Here is a 17,758-nt window from a genome sequence, read left to right on the forward strand (position 1 = left end):
CATGCTGACAAACTATTCCAAATTCCACAAATGTTTTAATTTTGCAAGGCAGTATTCTACTGTATTGCTTCATAGCTGCAAAACAGACAAATGCTCACAGTATGTTGCTGAATTGGGTATGCCTAGGTACTGTGCTGATTGACTAGATACAGTTGGAGGCAAGCTGTTTACTTCAGGATTATGCTATAAATAGATTTTTCAGCAGGATGTCATTAGGCCTAAATCCCAGTAGTATCCTCTAATTAAAGGAGATTCCAAATATATAAAATCTGTATTCTCAGAAAACAGCCTCTAATACTTGGCATGCCTGTTATAGCTACAGTTTGTTTTGCAGATCTGGATTTTTTGCCCATCATCTGGCTGAACTATTAGTTTTTTCACCAAGGGAAACCGCTCTTGGGGGGGGGGAAGTAACTCTAGGGGAAAAGACAGTCTATTTTACTATGAATACATTTTAAACTAATTCCTTTTCAAGAGGAATTGTTAACCCACAGGCCCATTTGGGTTAAACTAAGTACAAATTTAAGGCTTCTGTGGATTTCAGAGCATTCTTTTAAAAATGGAGTGGGGAAATGCAGTATTGAGCCTATCCAGAGATGATAAGATATTAGAATCCTTTCCACTCATTGTAATCCTTTCAGATGGAGGAAACTTTCTCAAAACAATGAAAGATTCTGTGGAGACTACATGCCTATGCAATTGGCTTTCTTGGCACAATTTAGATAGTATTCCCTTCTTCGTAGATGATTTTTTAATATCCTGTAACAGCCTTTGGATTGGCCATCATCTCCTATCCAAGTTCTAGTTGGATCTGACACTACTTAAATTTTCTTGGATTATCCAAGATTTAAAATCTTAAAATGCTTTGGATGTCTTATAAGCTCTCATCAGCCATGCCTTTCAAATATTTAGTATGCATATTCTAGGGCAGCGGTCCCCACCCTTTCCAGCTTGGCAGCCTGACACCATGTGTGTGTGAGAGAGAGTGGCAGGTATGTGCACTGCTTCATTTATGCAAGCGGCATGTGCTCTTCACTTGCGCGGATGGAGCTGCATGCGCAAGCACAACCATCCTCTGCTCACGCAAGTAGAGCTTCACACGCCTGTGCCTGCCCATTTCTCCTGCAGCCCAGTTTCAAACAGGCTGCAGCCTAGTATTGGGCCACGGCCCAGGGTTTGGGGACTCGTGATCGAGGGCTCATAGCAAGTAAGTTTAACTGTCCTATAGAAATAATAAGTGGTCCTCTCTTTCATCTGTAGTGAAAAGAATCATGAAACTAATGAGAGGGAAACAAATATGGTCTCACCTTAAACACTGTGAAGAGATATTTTGGCCCTACCTCACCTAGTTTCTTAACAAGGAAAGGGAATATGCCAACTAAACATCCCAAGATTTTCAAATAAATGTTCTACTTTTTTTCAGAGTTGTTCCCATATTTGATTTTATGCGCTTCTGTTTGTCATGGCCGTGAAGCCCCAAAGAACAATATACAGCTGCATCTGGCCATTGTCACCCATTTAGCACTGCTCAGGGAACACGTGTAGCTTACAGAATGCCACAGTCACAGGTGACCTTTGCTCCCTATATTTAAAACCTATTATTTCTGACAACAGTCAGAATAGAGGATTTGACAATACTGTTAAGTTTTGTTATACTAAACAAATTCAGCTAATATAATATTATTTACATTGGTTCTGGGTTAATTATTTCTAGAAACTTTTTAAATAACTTTTTCGAGAACCACAGATTTTGCAAGTTGGAGGCCAGGAACTAGACCTGTACTTATTCATACAATATTTAGTGATCCCTACAAAATGAGTCAGATATTTCCTAATCCTAAATAGAGGTGCCAGGGAAATCTGGACATATCTGAGTTGCCTCAGGGTTCATGAGCTAATAAGGAGTGGGCTTTTTCTATATTGGTGTAGAGAAGCTTAGCTGAAGTTCATCTGTTTCGTTCTCTTTTTTTCCCCAAACAAGAAAAGTCCTTCTGTTTTAAAAACCCATACTCATGACTTTTGGATCTTTGTGCTATTGTTGATCTCCTTCAAGTGATGTTGGTTTATATTGTAAAGCTTTTATTATAAATTATTTCACGTTCTAACAAATTTAACCTTTAATTAAGAGCTTTGACTACTGGGTGGTATAGAAATATAATGCATATAGTATATAAAATAGGTGCTCTGTCCCTAAACAATAGTTCCTTTTCTAAAAAAATCTCTGCTATCGATCACATTTTGCATTTTGTTAGGTTCCCATTTAATACATACTGACAGAGCCAATTTGGACTGAAAGCTGTGAATTTGGTCAACGCCTAGATGGGACATTGTTCAAATTCTGCAAAAGGGTGGACTGATGAGAGGGGAGTAAACTCTTTTGCCATTTATTAAATTTGTCATTTGGGGCTCAGCTGAAGAGTAAAACCCCTTATCTTGGCATGGTTAATATATCAAATTTATTTTCAGTTTTTCAGTCTACAATATTCTTCTGAAAACTAAATAATAATTTCAACACCAATTGTTCTCATTGTTTAGTTCTCAGATTTATATCTGCCTTTTACCTGAAGAGTCCTCTAGATAGGTTCCAGTAGATTGCAGGCTAAGTATGTGTACATATGTGTACATGCAAACACATACAATCCAAACACATACAACCCTGCACAGAAGTCATGAGTTGTTTTGCATTTGTTGTGATTCAAAAACCTCTCTCAATCTGCAGCTCAACACCACTCGCCATAGCTTGGAAAGGGTAATTAATAGTTCATTCTTCGTGTGGTGGATAGGATACACAGGTCTCCAAATGGATTTTGATGGAACTAGAATGTGCTTGTCTTGAGTTCAGAAATCCTGATTATTATTATTTTGCAATTGAATTTATGTCAAGTCTTTGCCAATGTGATGCCTTTCCTAAGCGTTTGGAATTACAATACCAATTATTCCCAACCAGTGGTTTCCAGTTATCAGAAAGACTGAATGCTCTAAAAAATTTGGAAGGCATCTCATTGAGAAAGGCTGTTAAAACATAGGGAAGAGAGTTCTCTCAGCCTTAAGGTCCCTTACGAAACTTTGTAACTGAAAGGTAATTTTAATGCAGGAGAAAGGAAAACAGTATTAACTGCAGAGAGACAATCACATTAACAACACTGAATTAATTGCATTTTAATGACATACCCTTTAAATTAAAACTGTATTTTCTCTGGAGTCTGCCTGCTTTATGCTGCTCCTATTTTGGAATAAAGACCATTGTCTGCTACCTAGGGGTCAGGAGCTGCCCCTGATCTTGAAAAGCAAAGATTTGGGAGGGGATGTGCTTGGTAGACAGAAGGTACAGCTTGAGCAATGAAAGCAATGCATGAATCAAGATATTTCCACATTCTTGACTTGTCTCTGACAGAACAGGTAATCTATATATGGAGTTCATTTCCTTCTTTAATTCTTCATGTTGACTGCTCTTCCGTTGAACAAAGGAATTGATTAGCCAAGCTGTTAGGTGGAGGGAGAGGGAACAAATGAGAAGCAGAGATAATGGATACAAACGTAGCAGCTTTCTCTCTTGCTTCACAAGAGTTAAAAGACTAATGAGATGCCTCAGATACATCATTATAAACCCCATCTCAATAGCTTACCAGTTGTTTTCAAATCATTGTGCTAATGCTGACAATGCTAATTGTCCAATTCCTGAGATACTTATGCCATCCTGCCCATACCAAATAAATCACTTCATTGTCAATCTGTGGAAGTGTATCACACTGATTGGAACATTTGTTTTGAATGACTGAATAATGAGCAAAAGTCTCAAATTCCTTTTCACAGGAATTTCCTTCTAACACAGGTGTGCGTGCGTTCTCTAAGTGAGAGAGAGAAAGATGGAGAAATAGCTACAGTTCTGGCTTCAGGTGATGCAGAAACATGGCCATAGACATTATAAAGCTGATGAAGGGGAAATTGGGTACTGAACAGTAGAACATGAAAGCCTAGGAAGAAGAGCAGATACAGGTAGTCCTCAACTTACAACAGTTCATTTACTGACAATTTGAAGTTACAATGGCACTGAAAAAGTGGTTTATGACTATTCTTCACACTTATGGCCATTGCAGCATCCCCGTAGTCATCTGATCAAAATTCAGACATTTGACAACTGACCCATATTTATGATAGTTGCAATGCCATGGGGGTCACGTGATCACCTTTTGCAACCTTCTTCTGACAAGCAAAGTCAATGGGGAAGCCAGATTCACTTAACACCTGTATTTCTAATTATAGCACTGATTCACTTAACAACTAAGGCAAAAAAAGGTCATAAAATGGGGCAAACTTTTACTTAACAATTGCCTCACTTAGAAACAGATATTTTGGGCTGAATTGTGGTCATAAGTTGAGGACTACCTGTATCTGTGTCAGTCTTAACCACAGGATTTGCCCACTGCATAACAAGTTCTCCCATTCTGGTCACATCATTTGGGATAGGAATCTTGTAGTCCTAGAATCAAATGCAGCCTGTTTCCATGGGGCCTTTAGACTGATTTCAGAAGTTTTTTGCAAGTTCTCTGCCCTTTATCTAGTATCTGAGGCATATGGGATGTAAAACAAGTACTGTATCAGAGCAAAAAGAAATTGTAGGCAGCTGAAGGATAGTACTGAGCCATCTATTTTTGGCTATATAGTCCCATGCTTATAACAGCCATTCCATGAATGGCTTAAAATATTGCCAGATAATCGAATCCCAGTGAACTATGCTGAATCAATCCAGCTTCCCTATCCAAAAAAAAGGCTACTCACACTTTCATCCAAATCCAGACTTTATCTTGCACTCCAGCATTTCGTACTGAAAGGACCTGAGATGCTTCCTGGGAATCTGCCCATTTCCCAAAGCCAGTTTGGTCTAGCGCTTAAGGCACCAAGCTAGAAACCAAGGGATTGTGAATTCTAATCCTGCTTTAGGCATGGAAGCTGTCTGGGTGACCTTGGGCCAATCTCTCTCAGCCCAATTTAACTCACTGGACTGTTGATGTGAGGAGGAGGAGGAAGGAATATTAGCCGTGTTCACTGCTTTGAGTTGTTTATAAACATAATAAAGGTGAGATATAAAATGAATAAAGCAAAGCAAATCTCCATCAGAATAATATATGCAACATATAATGGAGAGGCCATATCTCCAAATTGAGGCCTCTTAAAACTGCTGAATTAAACTATTATGCATATAATTGGGGGGGGGATCTAAACTAAGTTCTGAGATTATAGCTCAGTCATGTCCAACCCACATGCAGCCCTGGACAGCTAGTAGTATGGCCCCACAAAATAGTAAACAATATAAAAAATTGAGTTTGTTATTTAGATGCATTGACTATATTATATATTTATAATTGTCCAAGACAATTCCACTTCATTCAATGAGGCCTGGGTAAGCCAAAAGATTGGACAATCATATTATAGACCATCATCTTTATTTGCATTTATGGACTTGGTTTTCTAAACCTGTGTTTTTTGTCTCACCTTAAAACTTGCTCTAAGTCAACACTAATATTATCACCATCTCATTCTGAGAATGCATGAGGAGCATTTAAGGGCAAGGCAAGGCAAGGCTTTTGCTCATTAAAACTGTTGCCTAAGCCAATAATTTGTGGTGGAATGTAGTCTGGATTTGCAGGAGGGAGGGAATACATTCCAGAGGAGCAAGAGATAACTCTGCTCAGATTGTGGGAGAGAAAGCAGGTGAAGACATTTCCTTCCTAATAGTTCCCAGAATATATGCTTCATAGGGGTGTTAGCATGCTTTAGTTTGGCAAGAATCTGTCTATGGGTGAGGATTTATTTATTTATTTATTTATTCGTTTTATATACCGCCCTTCTCCCGGAGAAGGGCGGTGTACAGAGCAAAGTAAGTATACAATAAACCAACAATAAAACAAATAAAACCATCTTTCTTAACTTTTGGAGCTTCACTTAACTTTATCTAATGGTGGGGTTGGCCTCTGATTGGAGTTAACATTACCAAACATTCAACATTTCACTTTCAGGTAAATAGGGCTAAAAATAAAATAGGCTTGAACCTTTTGAAGTGGTACTGAATGTGTGTTTGTGTGCACATCGCTTGGAGCAATGTCAATTACTTACTCATCTTGTTGGGATGAGTTTTAGTTTCCAGCTGTCTTTTCAGTACAATGTGTCACACTGTGAAGGGCAAGATTGAGGCAGCTGATTTTTACCTATGATCTAAAAATGAGATTTTAATAAAATGTTGCCAGCCCAGGCAGGTGACCTCATCATGTGAATAAGCAAAGAAATATTAGCAACAGAGGAGTAAACTGCAACTCTGTGAACACTAAGAGACCTATTAGGAGCAACTAAAGGGAAGAGGGGGAAACTAGCAGGTTCTTTCAAATTAATAAGAAAATAAATGAATACTTTCAATTAGGCCTTTGATGTTCTTTTGAGATTCAGACTTTCTGGTTCTGTAAATGCTCTCTTTATTTGGAAGAAAAGAGTGAATAAAATGCTCTGTGGGGGATTTTAACTCAAATCTTTTGACAAAGAGAATTCAGTTTGCTTGGAGGAAGAGAGTTCTGCAATCTAATGGGGAAAATGGCGTTAAACTTTCTATAAGGGGCAATTTGACTTGTAATATGAGGCTGTATTTGTACATTATAGCTGTCAACCAAATAACATGTAACAGGCCTGCATATTTCAATCTAGAGTCTTATTTAAGCTATTCCTAGTTTGCAACACCCACCAAAAGAATAATCTTAATTATCTGGTTCAGCGAAATACATAGGTTTATGTTTTGGCATGTCTGAAATTATTAACTGTAGCCTTGTAAAAGTTTTACTAAGTGCACCATGGCCACCATTGATCAAAGACTATTAAACCAAAGTTGGACCAGTAGTCAAAGGTCTTAAGTTCAATCCCTGCCATTCTCAATTTTTTAAAAAAGTTAAGTGGAATGTGATGTGATAACCCTCTTTCCAACACTTCTAGGTAAGTAATTTGGGGCTAGATCAATCTTCCCATTAAAATGTCTTTCCAGATGTGATTGAATTATAGTTCCTAGATAGTGTTGCTTTAGAAGTCTGGGTGTTGTTCTAACACGTCTGAATAGTTCTAGATTGGTGTAGGTTAGTTTAGATGGATTCCTCTGGGTTTTTTTTAATACATGAGCAGCTTCTGGACTTCAGAATACAAAAAGAACAATAATTTAGGGAACATATTCTGTAATTTGTTCAGTTTTATCTTCATAAATTGTATAAATCCAGTAATTGTGGCTCACAAATGATTGCTTATGGTTTAGTGTCCTTTGCCAGCCCAAATGATTCTGATTCATTTAGTAAAATATGGTTAAGTAAATAATGGCTTAATGTGTGCAAACTCAGTTATCCTCTGTCTAGATTGGGATTCTCCAAAGATGCACTTTCCTGTTCTGGAAATCACAATCATCCTAAATCAGCATGCCATCTCCTGGAGATGGTGAGGGGTCTCATCCAGCACAATGGAAAACATCAGGCTGTATGGTGATTCCAGGTGCTGCATCATATAGTTCTTCCAGGACATTGTCTCCTTCAGAAAGAAACATCTTCTTGGCTGTCCATGATTTGTTGCATCACAATTGTCTTCGGTAATGTAGTGTAGCTTAATGTCAGTTGCTAGATTAGAACACTGAGAATGCTAATTGGGGACAAAGGGTGAGAAGTCTAGTAACCTAAAAACCACCAGTTTGGCAAATGTTTCCATAGTTGAGTGGAACCTTTGTTGCACTTATTTTGATTTAGACAATCTGGGAGTCATGATTTGATAATTAAACTGAATATGGGCATAGTGGGAAGTCATTTCCTACTAAAAACTATGTCTTCTACTCTACTTCTACATACAAAAGGAAATGAGGTAAATCTCTTCCTGTTCATTGACTAATAACATATTCAGTTGATACTCTAGCAGTGAGGTAGGCTACTATTTCTAGAACATCACTCTGACATTTTTCTTGATGAGCAATGCTACTAATTTAGCATGTAGCTCTATCAATGTATGGCAGGTAGCTGGAATGTATGCACACAGGAGTCCTCTGGAAATGAAGGCTTCATAAAATATAACAATGTGTATTGTAATTAATGCCAGCTGGCTTGAAAAGTTTGCTATTGGAGAAATAGGTTCTGGTGTTTAAGAGGTGACTTTGTTCCGACACAACAAAAGCCATGGTTTGCTTTCTTACCCTTTATCAGATAAACCATTTTAACTGACTCAAAGGTGCTTTTTTCAAAAGGCAATTGGACTGCTTTTCTTGGGGAAGCAGAAGAAGACATTTCGCTTCTCATCCAAGAAGCTTCATCAGTTGTGACTGGATGGTGAGGGGATGGAAGGAGGATAGATCAATCCAGTCTCAATTTTTAGTACCTATCCTTCTATCCCACCACCATGTAGTCATAACTGATAAAGCTTTTTGGATGAGAAGTGATACGTTATCTTCTTCCTCAAGAAAAACTGTCCAATAGCCTTATGAGTTGCCTTTGAGACAGCTATGATGACCTGGATGACTGAGAATCTCCATAGACATTTTTGATTGAATTTGCTTAACATAATCATAAGCAACATTTGCAGTTCATCCAAACCATCAAGCCAAATACAATGATGCTTTGCCTACAGGATGTTTTAAATTCATTTTTTTATTTGATCCAGTTAAAAATGTTAGCAAAAGCTGCTGATTGAATTGGACAATATTGAGATGGAGCAATTATACCATTTGTTATAACACAGAATCCCAGACTTTTCTTCCCACAAGATGGTTTCCTGTAGCAGACCCATTTTGATTACAGACCTTTTTCTGGGCCATGTGCAAAAAAGTGCTATCTAGTTTTATTGCTGCTTGTTTTCTCCCCATATGAGGGCTATTGCAAATGTGAAAATTGATTTGCAGTGTCTGGTCAGTCCATATTTTTTGCCACCTGAGCTTTACAGCTAATTGTCTTTCCTAAATCACATATGTCAGGGGTCTTCAAACTTGGCCCTTTTATGACTTGTGGACTTCAACTCCCAGAATTCATCAGCCAGGCATGCTGGCTGAGGAATTCTGGGAATTGAAGCCCACAAGTCATAAAAGGGCCAAGTTTGAAGACCCCTGACATATGGCATCTAAGGCTAACCAAGTTGTTCGGGAACCCAAACAAGAACATCTCATGGTGTTCAGTGACACAATCACCATCTTCATGATTTTGATTCCCACCACCCCAAACCTGATAGACACTCTGAGAATATTCTACAAGTGAGTCTTATAAGAGTCTAAACAGTGGCCTAAAAATTCCATTATACAAGTAGTAAACTCCTTTTTCTTGCAGATTTCAAAACTAGGCACTATGTAAGCCCAGAAAACGAGTGAATACAATAATCATTCAATTTATTACAGTATGTAAGCCCAGAAAATGAGTGAATACAATAATCAAGTTTGTTGTAGGAATCCAGCCACAAATTACATTTATAACTCACCTAGCCCGTCTCAAGGACAAACATTTCTCTCCCTGCTTTCTCCTCCCTGTTTTAAATTATTTTGGCTTTACTTTCATCACCTTAATATCTATATACTATTCATTTTAATCTCTCTCTTCTAAAACACAAGGCTGGGCAGAAGGCTTCTGTGAGGAACTGAGTAACATGATGCTGTTACTGTGCATTGAGATTAAGAAATAAATGAAACCCCTTATCTGAACCAAACCAGGAAATAAAATAAAGCTTTATCTGCTTTTTGCATCTAAGCTGCATTTGTATCTGGGTAGCATCTGGTGATTAGAGATTTCTTCTGGCATCTGGATAACACAGAATCTAGCAGTGAGAATGCCTAATAATAATGACAAAAACAATAGCTACTACTACTGTATTACTATAGCCACAGCCATAACTAGTTAAATACCACAAATTATTGTCACAAAAATATACACAAATGCTATTTATGCAGTTGAAAGTGGGAAGTGGTATAGAACAATAGTCTTGTCAAAGCTGTGAATGAACAACTGAAATTATAAACATATTGGCAAAATAATAAGATATAGGAAGAATAAAAGATGGCTGTTGCTAAGGATTTAATAGCTTTTCTATCATCATCATCATCATCATCATATAATCAAAATCCCAGCAGTATAGATTTCTATCTTAAATCACTAGATTTTGTGATTATCCAGGATGTGGATATTAGAGGCTTGCTTATATTTGCTTTTAAGAAAAAAAATAAGTTTTTTCTGATTTTTCCTTCTATGGGGATTTTAAAATATTCTTTGCTATTATACTGGGGTAGAGGTCCTCTCATGTGTGTTATAATATATGCTATTTTTGTTTGGATATACATGGGACTTTGTTGTTTACTTTTTTAAAATTTTTAAAACTCTCTCTTTGGAGTCCGGCAGCATTTACATCAAACCAACCAATCAATTAACAAACCCTACAAGAATTATTGGAATCTATTTTATTTTTATAGAATATAAAACAGAATCTTAAAAGCCTGACAGTTTCTCCTTCCCTGTTAGAATCAAGATGAGGTAATCTTGAGTTTCTTCCTCACTCTCTCTGATATTCCAGGCTAAGCCAATGCTTACCTAATGACCGTTGCATATTGGTTCAAGGTTGCCTGTCCTCTATACAATCCCACCCCACTACATATTTTCTCATGTTGTCAGCTTTGTTGGGGCGGGGTGTATGTGTGTGTGTGTCTCCCCAGACTACTGATTTTTGTCTGACTTTCCAGCTGTCATAGAACAGGGCTTTACAACCTTTTCACTCATTGTACCACCAAAAAAAAAAGGAAAAAAGTGATGAAGTACAGGTAGTCCTCGACTTACAACAGTTCACTTAGTGACTGTTCAAAGTTACAATGGCACTGAAAAAAGTGCCCCCCAAGCCATAGCCGAGTAAGATGCCTGCCCGCCCGGCGGCGCTCTTCCTCCTGTCCAAGGTTTTCATTGTGAGCATTTCTGTTGATGATTGGCAGTGGGGGTGGGGTGGGGGGTGTTTGGTTTTTATTCTCCCCCCCTCTCTGCTGGGTGGTTGCAGCAGGTTTTGGCCACTTCACATGACCCTGGGACACTGTGACCGTCATAAATATGAATCAGTTGCCAAGCATCTGAATGTAAATCACAAGACCCTGGAGATGCTGCAACATTCCAGCTGATCGGCGCTTCTTCTGCGATCAGCAGAAGTGCCAGGATCAGTGCTGAGCTCCAGCTGGAGCCTGGCGCTGATCCTGGCACTTCTACTGAGCCCTGACAGTCCCGAAGAAGTGCTGATCCTGGCACATCCGCTGAGCCCTGACAGCTCTGCAGCTCCAGCCATCTCTCGCTCAGGCTTGTGTGGTGCTGCCACCAGTTCAGCTTATTCCCCTCCCCCACTACCACTTTTCTAGGATGGTCGCATACCACCTGCCAGGTGCCAATTTACCACAGGTGGTACCCGTACCACTGGTTGAAAAGCCCTGTCATAGAACACCCAACAGATATTGGGACAGTGATTAACATCTCCAGCAGCACCCAGCTACCTTCACAAGCAGAAATGGGAGACTTCATTCTAACATTGGAAGTTCAATTGTAGTCCAGTATCCATCCAATGTGTTAGGACTCTGATTCCCAGAATTCCTCATATAGCTTGAGATACAAAACTTGGGAAAGCAATGCCTATTTCTATGATACACCACTATTATTTTTTTCTACTCATAATTCTCAATCAAGTCTTACTCTTTGCCTATTAATTTCTATTTGTCTTTTTCTCCCTCAGTCCATATTTTTATTTTTTCCTTATATACTTAATTTCAGAGAAGTGGTCAGATATTAGCAGTTCACACTCACAATAGCTCTCTGATGCTGTTCTCCTCTTCCAGTATATCAGTGATGTTGTTTTCCAGGCTCAACTGAGATATCTTTCCTCCGTTGCTAACAACCTTGAAAAGCAGAGGCAGGTTTGGGAAACATTTCAAGTTAAGAACATCTGGAGATTTTCCTTTACCTACCAAGCATTATTTCTGATTAGTTCCCTTACCTGACAAGCATTAGTTCAGCAAGGAGGAGGCATGGCAGGATGAAGAAAGCTCCATCTTAGCAAACACAGAGATAAATGAAATTATTCAGTTGTTAAAGATTTAGGAACTATGATTTTACCTATTCTCTTTCCATGAAATGGCTAAAATAAGCCTTTGCAAAAAATTTCCTGTTGGGTGTCTTTGGCTAACATTTCTTTGTCATTTTATGCAATCAATGGTGGAGCATTTTTGATTTCCAGATAACTGTTACTTTTATGTGATAATTAGTATGTGTTAGGACTTTGCATAGTTTAAAAACAATTTAGAGGAAGAAGAAATATCCATTTGGGGTGGTCAAAAAAGTTTAAGACAGCCAAATGGGATCAGTGCCCCACTTCTTTTTTATAAGAATCTACACATGTGGTCATCTTGCCTTCTTTGACCTTTATCCCTGACACACACTACCTTTTTGTTCTTCATTAAAATCTCAAAAACCTTTTTTCAGGTGTTCCTGTTAGTCTAAATAAAAGGACGATGGCTTTGAGAAATCCACTCATTAAAATTAGCAGTATTTTTTAAAAAAAATTTCTTCAGCTCAGGAAAAGCAAGGAAGCAAAGACATTTTCTTTGCAAGAAAGAGCTCCTAGGATAGAAGCATATTTAAAATTAAAATGTACTTTTAAGAACGTACTGATGTATCATCTAGGAACTGTCAAGTGTGCTTCTTCTTGAAATGTGACGACAAATCTTGAAAGCTGCTTGAAAGGGATATGGGAATCTGAAAGGTCAGCCCCACTTCTTGAGAGAAAGGAATTGAATTATCCCACCACTGCTTCTGCATAGAGAGAAGGAGGGACTGTAGCAGAGAAATTGTAATTCAGTGGTAGGGCACCTGCTGTTTGCATGTAAAAAGTTCCAAAACTTTCGCCTCTGTCATCATCATCATCATCAATGTTATTTCCACCTAGTTCTGAACTTCTTAAGTGCTATCTGCACTTCAGGATAACCCCATCAGGAAAAGCCTCAGCTTAGCCAAGCAGAATAGGCAGAAATAAGCTAAATGGATTCAGAATTTTCCTTGTAAAAAAGGCAGCTTCCTGCATTCTTACTAGATTGGAAGGTAGCATTCTTTTCATCCTGCGGCTTCTGTGTTAAGTGCGATAAGTCTAAGCATCGTAATGGTAGAGAGGTGGTGTTTTAGCTCTTTAGTTGCTGTCTCTGGTGTTTTCCCCTATATGGAGAGCAGAGGATTTGATTGATAGACAAGTTGCCCACTGTTGCTATCACAACAGACAGCTATGGTGGAGTTCTTGGTGCCGTCAGCTTGGTTATTTTGCTTGCAGACGTTTCATTACTCAACTAGGGAAGATCCTCACATTCATTTGCACTGATGATGTTCCCTAGTTGGGTAATTGAAATGCCTGCAAGCAGGCAAACCAACTCACAGATACCAAGATCTCCGCAGTTCAGTCTTTAACGGCAGATATTCTACTCTATTGGAGATTGTATTGAATGCACAGTTTAATTTTTGCTTCTGATTGGCAGATACGATGATTTGCAAATCAAAGAAAACCACTTAGAATAGATAACTCCAAACCTAGCTAAACTAGCTGGCCTGCTCCAGGAGTGAATGTATAACAGATCTTATGCTGCAGGTTGAATTTCTAAATATGCAGAATATAAATTGGCCAGGAGATTCTATGTTATGAAACCATAATTTGCAGAATCTTGTGTAAGTGATGTTGCTCTCCCTGAAATATTTCTCTGATTGCCACTTTGGAGTCTCAGATTCACAGCTCAACATGGAGATAGACAACTGGATATATTGAAGAGATGTTTGTTTGGATCCTACCGTGAACTGGAAACCTGGCTTAACTATCCAAGATGCTTTAAATGGCCACTTTCAGCATTTGTAAAAGAATCGGGATTCAGTGATTCATACGTGTGTGTTTTTTTAAAAAAATATAAGAAAATAACTGTGTGATGAATACTAAGGCAAAATTTCCAGATGACTACATGTCTACAAGGCTTTAGGAAACATACAATTTGTGATTTCCCAGAGCTGTTTCTTTTTTTGCAAGTGATAATCCTTGCTCATTCCTGGAAACTGACAAAATGCTAAGGTCTCTTAACACCTAGGCAGATGTCTATTCAGTTGCTTGACAGAGACAATTTATTTTTTTAACTGCTTTGAGAAGGATCAAAGCAAACAATGAACACTTTTTCCCCTGGTGCCTTAATTTACAAATCTTTCTTTTCACTGCAAGTACTGTTTAGAGCAGAGTTTTTTCAATTCTGCTTGAGACTGAAATAGCAAACATACCTACCAAAAGAACTGTCAATATTGAAATAATATCTTATTTGATTTGATGCTAAGATACACACACCTTTGTGCTTGCACAGAATTGTTGCTCATGGCACATATTCTGAGGTAACGACCAGGGAACAAATATTCTAGACCAGTGTTTCTCAACCTTAGCAACTTTAAATATGTGGACTTCAAGTTCCAGAATTCCCCAGGTAGACAGATCATTATGCTGGCTGGGAAATTCTGGGAGCTGAAGGTTTTCTCCTTAAAAATGGCTCTAAATGGATTAATGATATCAGTATTGATCTGTGAACGATCTGTGTGTAACATAAGGTTCAAAAGGAAAATAAAAGGACATTTATATTGACCACTCAAAATAATTTGGACCAGATTGCTCTCAAATCCTGTTTTATATTCCTTTGTTGAAAAATTAATTTAAATGTATACAGTAGCCCATTTCACTGATGGAAATCATATGCAGATTTATTCAATATTGTATAATAATTCTTTTGACTGTCCCCCTTGCATAAATTGTCCATATTTGTTGACTTGATCAATTCCATACATTGGAGATATAGCCAAGAATAACATATAAACATCTAAAGCCAAACGAAGAATCCACTGAATTTCAATTCCAAAAGTGACACTACTGCACTAGGGAAATTAATTCATAGTTAACTTGTGAATTAATTCTTGAGTTGCATTTGTAAATATGAGCATCTTTCCAGGATAAGGTCAGGATGGAGGGAGTGATGTCATGGCTATAATTACTTCATTAGCATGATTTGCATGATGTCGTGACATACATGACATCACTGTGGTTTCTGCTGGGCATTTAAATCCGTGACAGCAAGGTGCTTATAACTAAGGGTCATTTCATTATAGTTTAGAGATTCTGGTTTGTCAGCTGAGAAAGGCTGATCCTATGACCGTCTATATTTAAAGAACAAGTAGCAACCTTACATGTTACAGGGCACTGGGATTCTAGCGGAAATTAGTAAGCAGTGAAAATGCATAGAGTATGTTTTCATTCTCTTAATTGTACTTGTTAAAAAATTCTGATACAGCATTAAATCTAAGTAGTTTGGAAATGCTTCTATTATTATTAATTAAAATTATGCTAACATTTTACTTCACATCTATTCTTTTGGTGTCAGTGGTAAAGAAAGAGCGATCATTCTTTTCACATACTATTTATTTTTAGTGCATTCTATTCAGGCTCTTTAATTTCTTCTCTCTTAAATATATGGTCCCAAACTTCTCACATATTTTATGCCTATTTTCCACACATCCAATCCTGCTTAATGAGTATTTCTAATTCCTAGTTGTTTCACACAGATGAACCAGTGTGCCAAGTGTAGAAATGGACAGCTTGTAACTTTTTCAGTTTGGCTGTGAGGCAAAAGCTTAGCTTTACCATTAAATGCAGTATTTTTTAACCTCAGCACTTTTAAGATATGTGGACTCCCAGCAACACAGGTATAATGTAAGAGCTGGGCCACTTACTTTGCTTGGGATGTTGATAAGAACGAAATGGATCTGGAAACTTTCTGATTACAGTCCCATTAAACTAGATTTGCATACAAGAACACACTTATTTTTCCTAGCCTGGAATATGTGTTAAGAAGTCACTGGAGGTATAGAGTGCACCAAAGAATTGTGTATGAGTTTTTGCCCAATTCTAACCCACCCCCTGCAGTTCTTCTTTTAATTATTGCATAAGCTTAGCCATAAAAATACACCCGCCACAAATATACCTCCATGTTTCAATACATCTCTAGTATTGCACTAAGTAGCTTCACTCTAATCCTGTGCATATCTGTTAAGCAATAAACTAAATTCAAAGAGCTTTAGGGGCAGGAAACCTAGTGCTCTAGAGCACGGGTGTCAAACTCACCGCTTCACGTGATGTGTCGTGACATATCGTGACTTTTTTTGCATTGATGGAGCTGGGGTGGACATGGTTTCCACATGATGCAACGGGCCTGCAGGCCGGCAGTTTGACACTCCTGCTCTAGAGCCACATACACTTCTTGGTCCATTTTTATACTGCTTTTGATCTGAATTTCAGACACTCCCTGCCCATGATGAGTTCAGACTTCTGGCAAGAACACCATTTTGTATTCAGAAAGCAGAGTTCCCCTCAGTGGGCAAAGGAAGCAATGAATAGAAGAAAGAGGTATCTAATGTGGTTTGTCAAAATCCTGACAAATTGTTCTTACAATAGAATCCCACTGAGCTGCAAAATCCAGCCAACCACTTGATGGTGGCAAAGAGTTAGTATCTTCTGCATTTTTTGCTGTCTTCTAGTGATCCTCCAGAGTTTTCAGAAGTATATTTGGTAGCCCTAAACGAATAAGAATAGGAGAGTGGCAAAAAAATAGATAGGAAGTTTGGGTTTCAAATATTGTGTAGACATTATAAGATGTCTGAAGTATCCAAAAACCTGGTAGCATCTTTTCAGACTTTTATTAAATGGAATATGTTTTCATGAATTACAGCTCACTTCATCAGATGGATGGGATTGCTACATTGATGTAGGATGTAAATTGGGATGAGGAAACAGACAGATGAAGGTGATAAGTGAGAGAGATTATCAACTAACAGATATAGTGTGGTTAAAAACCCACTGTATTTGTTAAAACCTGAGACAGTCTGAAACCTTTTGAAGTTCAAAAGTTTTTTCACTCAGTCAGGTTGGTGAAGTTATATATACTTCACCAGTCTCATTGCATTGAAGTTACAAGAACCTTGGGAGAGAGTGACCATGCAGTACTGAAATTCAACATTATGCAAGCACAAGGATTAGAAAAAAGTCAAACTAAAGTCTTGGACTTTAAGAGAGCTGATTTCAATAAACTTAGAGCTTGGGAAGGATTCCATGGCTGAGAATCCTCAAGAACTGAAGAAACTTGGGAAATTTTGAAAATGAGATTTCTCTTCTCATGGGAACACAAAATAGTAATACTAATATTAAGAACAGAAAAATAGTGACAATGAATTACCATGCAGCAGTCTTGACAGACTGTACTTACGTACCAAGGAAAATAGGCGGAGTGTGGAATGTTGCAGGTACACCAGACAGTTGAAGAAAAAAGGGCATTGAAAGAATATCTGAAGGATGGTGAAGAAGAAGTACTGAAGCTATGAAGATTTACTGAGTACTGGCGAGATCATGAACAACAGACGTGGTAAAGGAAAGTATCATATGGCCAGCACATTACAAAAAACCATAGCTGGTAAAGTAGATAACAAAAAGACCTGGCAATGGCTAACAGCAGTAAAGTTAAAAAAAAAACAGAAGGGGTAACTAGGCTGCTCAAGATTAAGCTTTAAGAACAAATGCATGGAAATCCAAAATTGAGAAGGCAGCAACAGACAGCAAATGCCGCCTCTGCAAAGAAGGTGAAAGAACCATGGGCCACCTGCTTAGCTGTTGCAAGAAGATTGCGCAGATTGGCTACAAACAG

General features: G+C 38.1%; 1 long non-coding RNA gene across 1 annotated transcript; it reads right to left on the reverse strand.

Annotated features, from left to right (window-relative positions):
* Positions 1 to 3,303: 3,303 nt before the first annotated feature.
* On the reverse strand, positions 3,304 to 17,358 carry LOC310642842. Its single transcript, XR_014492971.1, has 3 exons — positions 17,328 to 17,358; positions 11,811 to 11,902; positions 3,304 to 3,483 (listed from the first exon to the last, which is right to left on the reverse strand). It is a non-coding gene; the product is annotated as an uncharacterized lncRNA (long non-coding RNA).
* Between the last annotated feature and the right edge of the window lie 400 nt (positions 17,359 to 17,758).

Source organism: Vipera ursinii (assembly GCF_947247035.1).
Source record: "Vipera ursinii genome assembly, chromosome: 6".
NCBI classification, from domain to species: Eukaryota; Metazoa; Chordata; class Lepidosauria; order Squamata; family Viperidae; genus Vipera; species Vipera ursinii.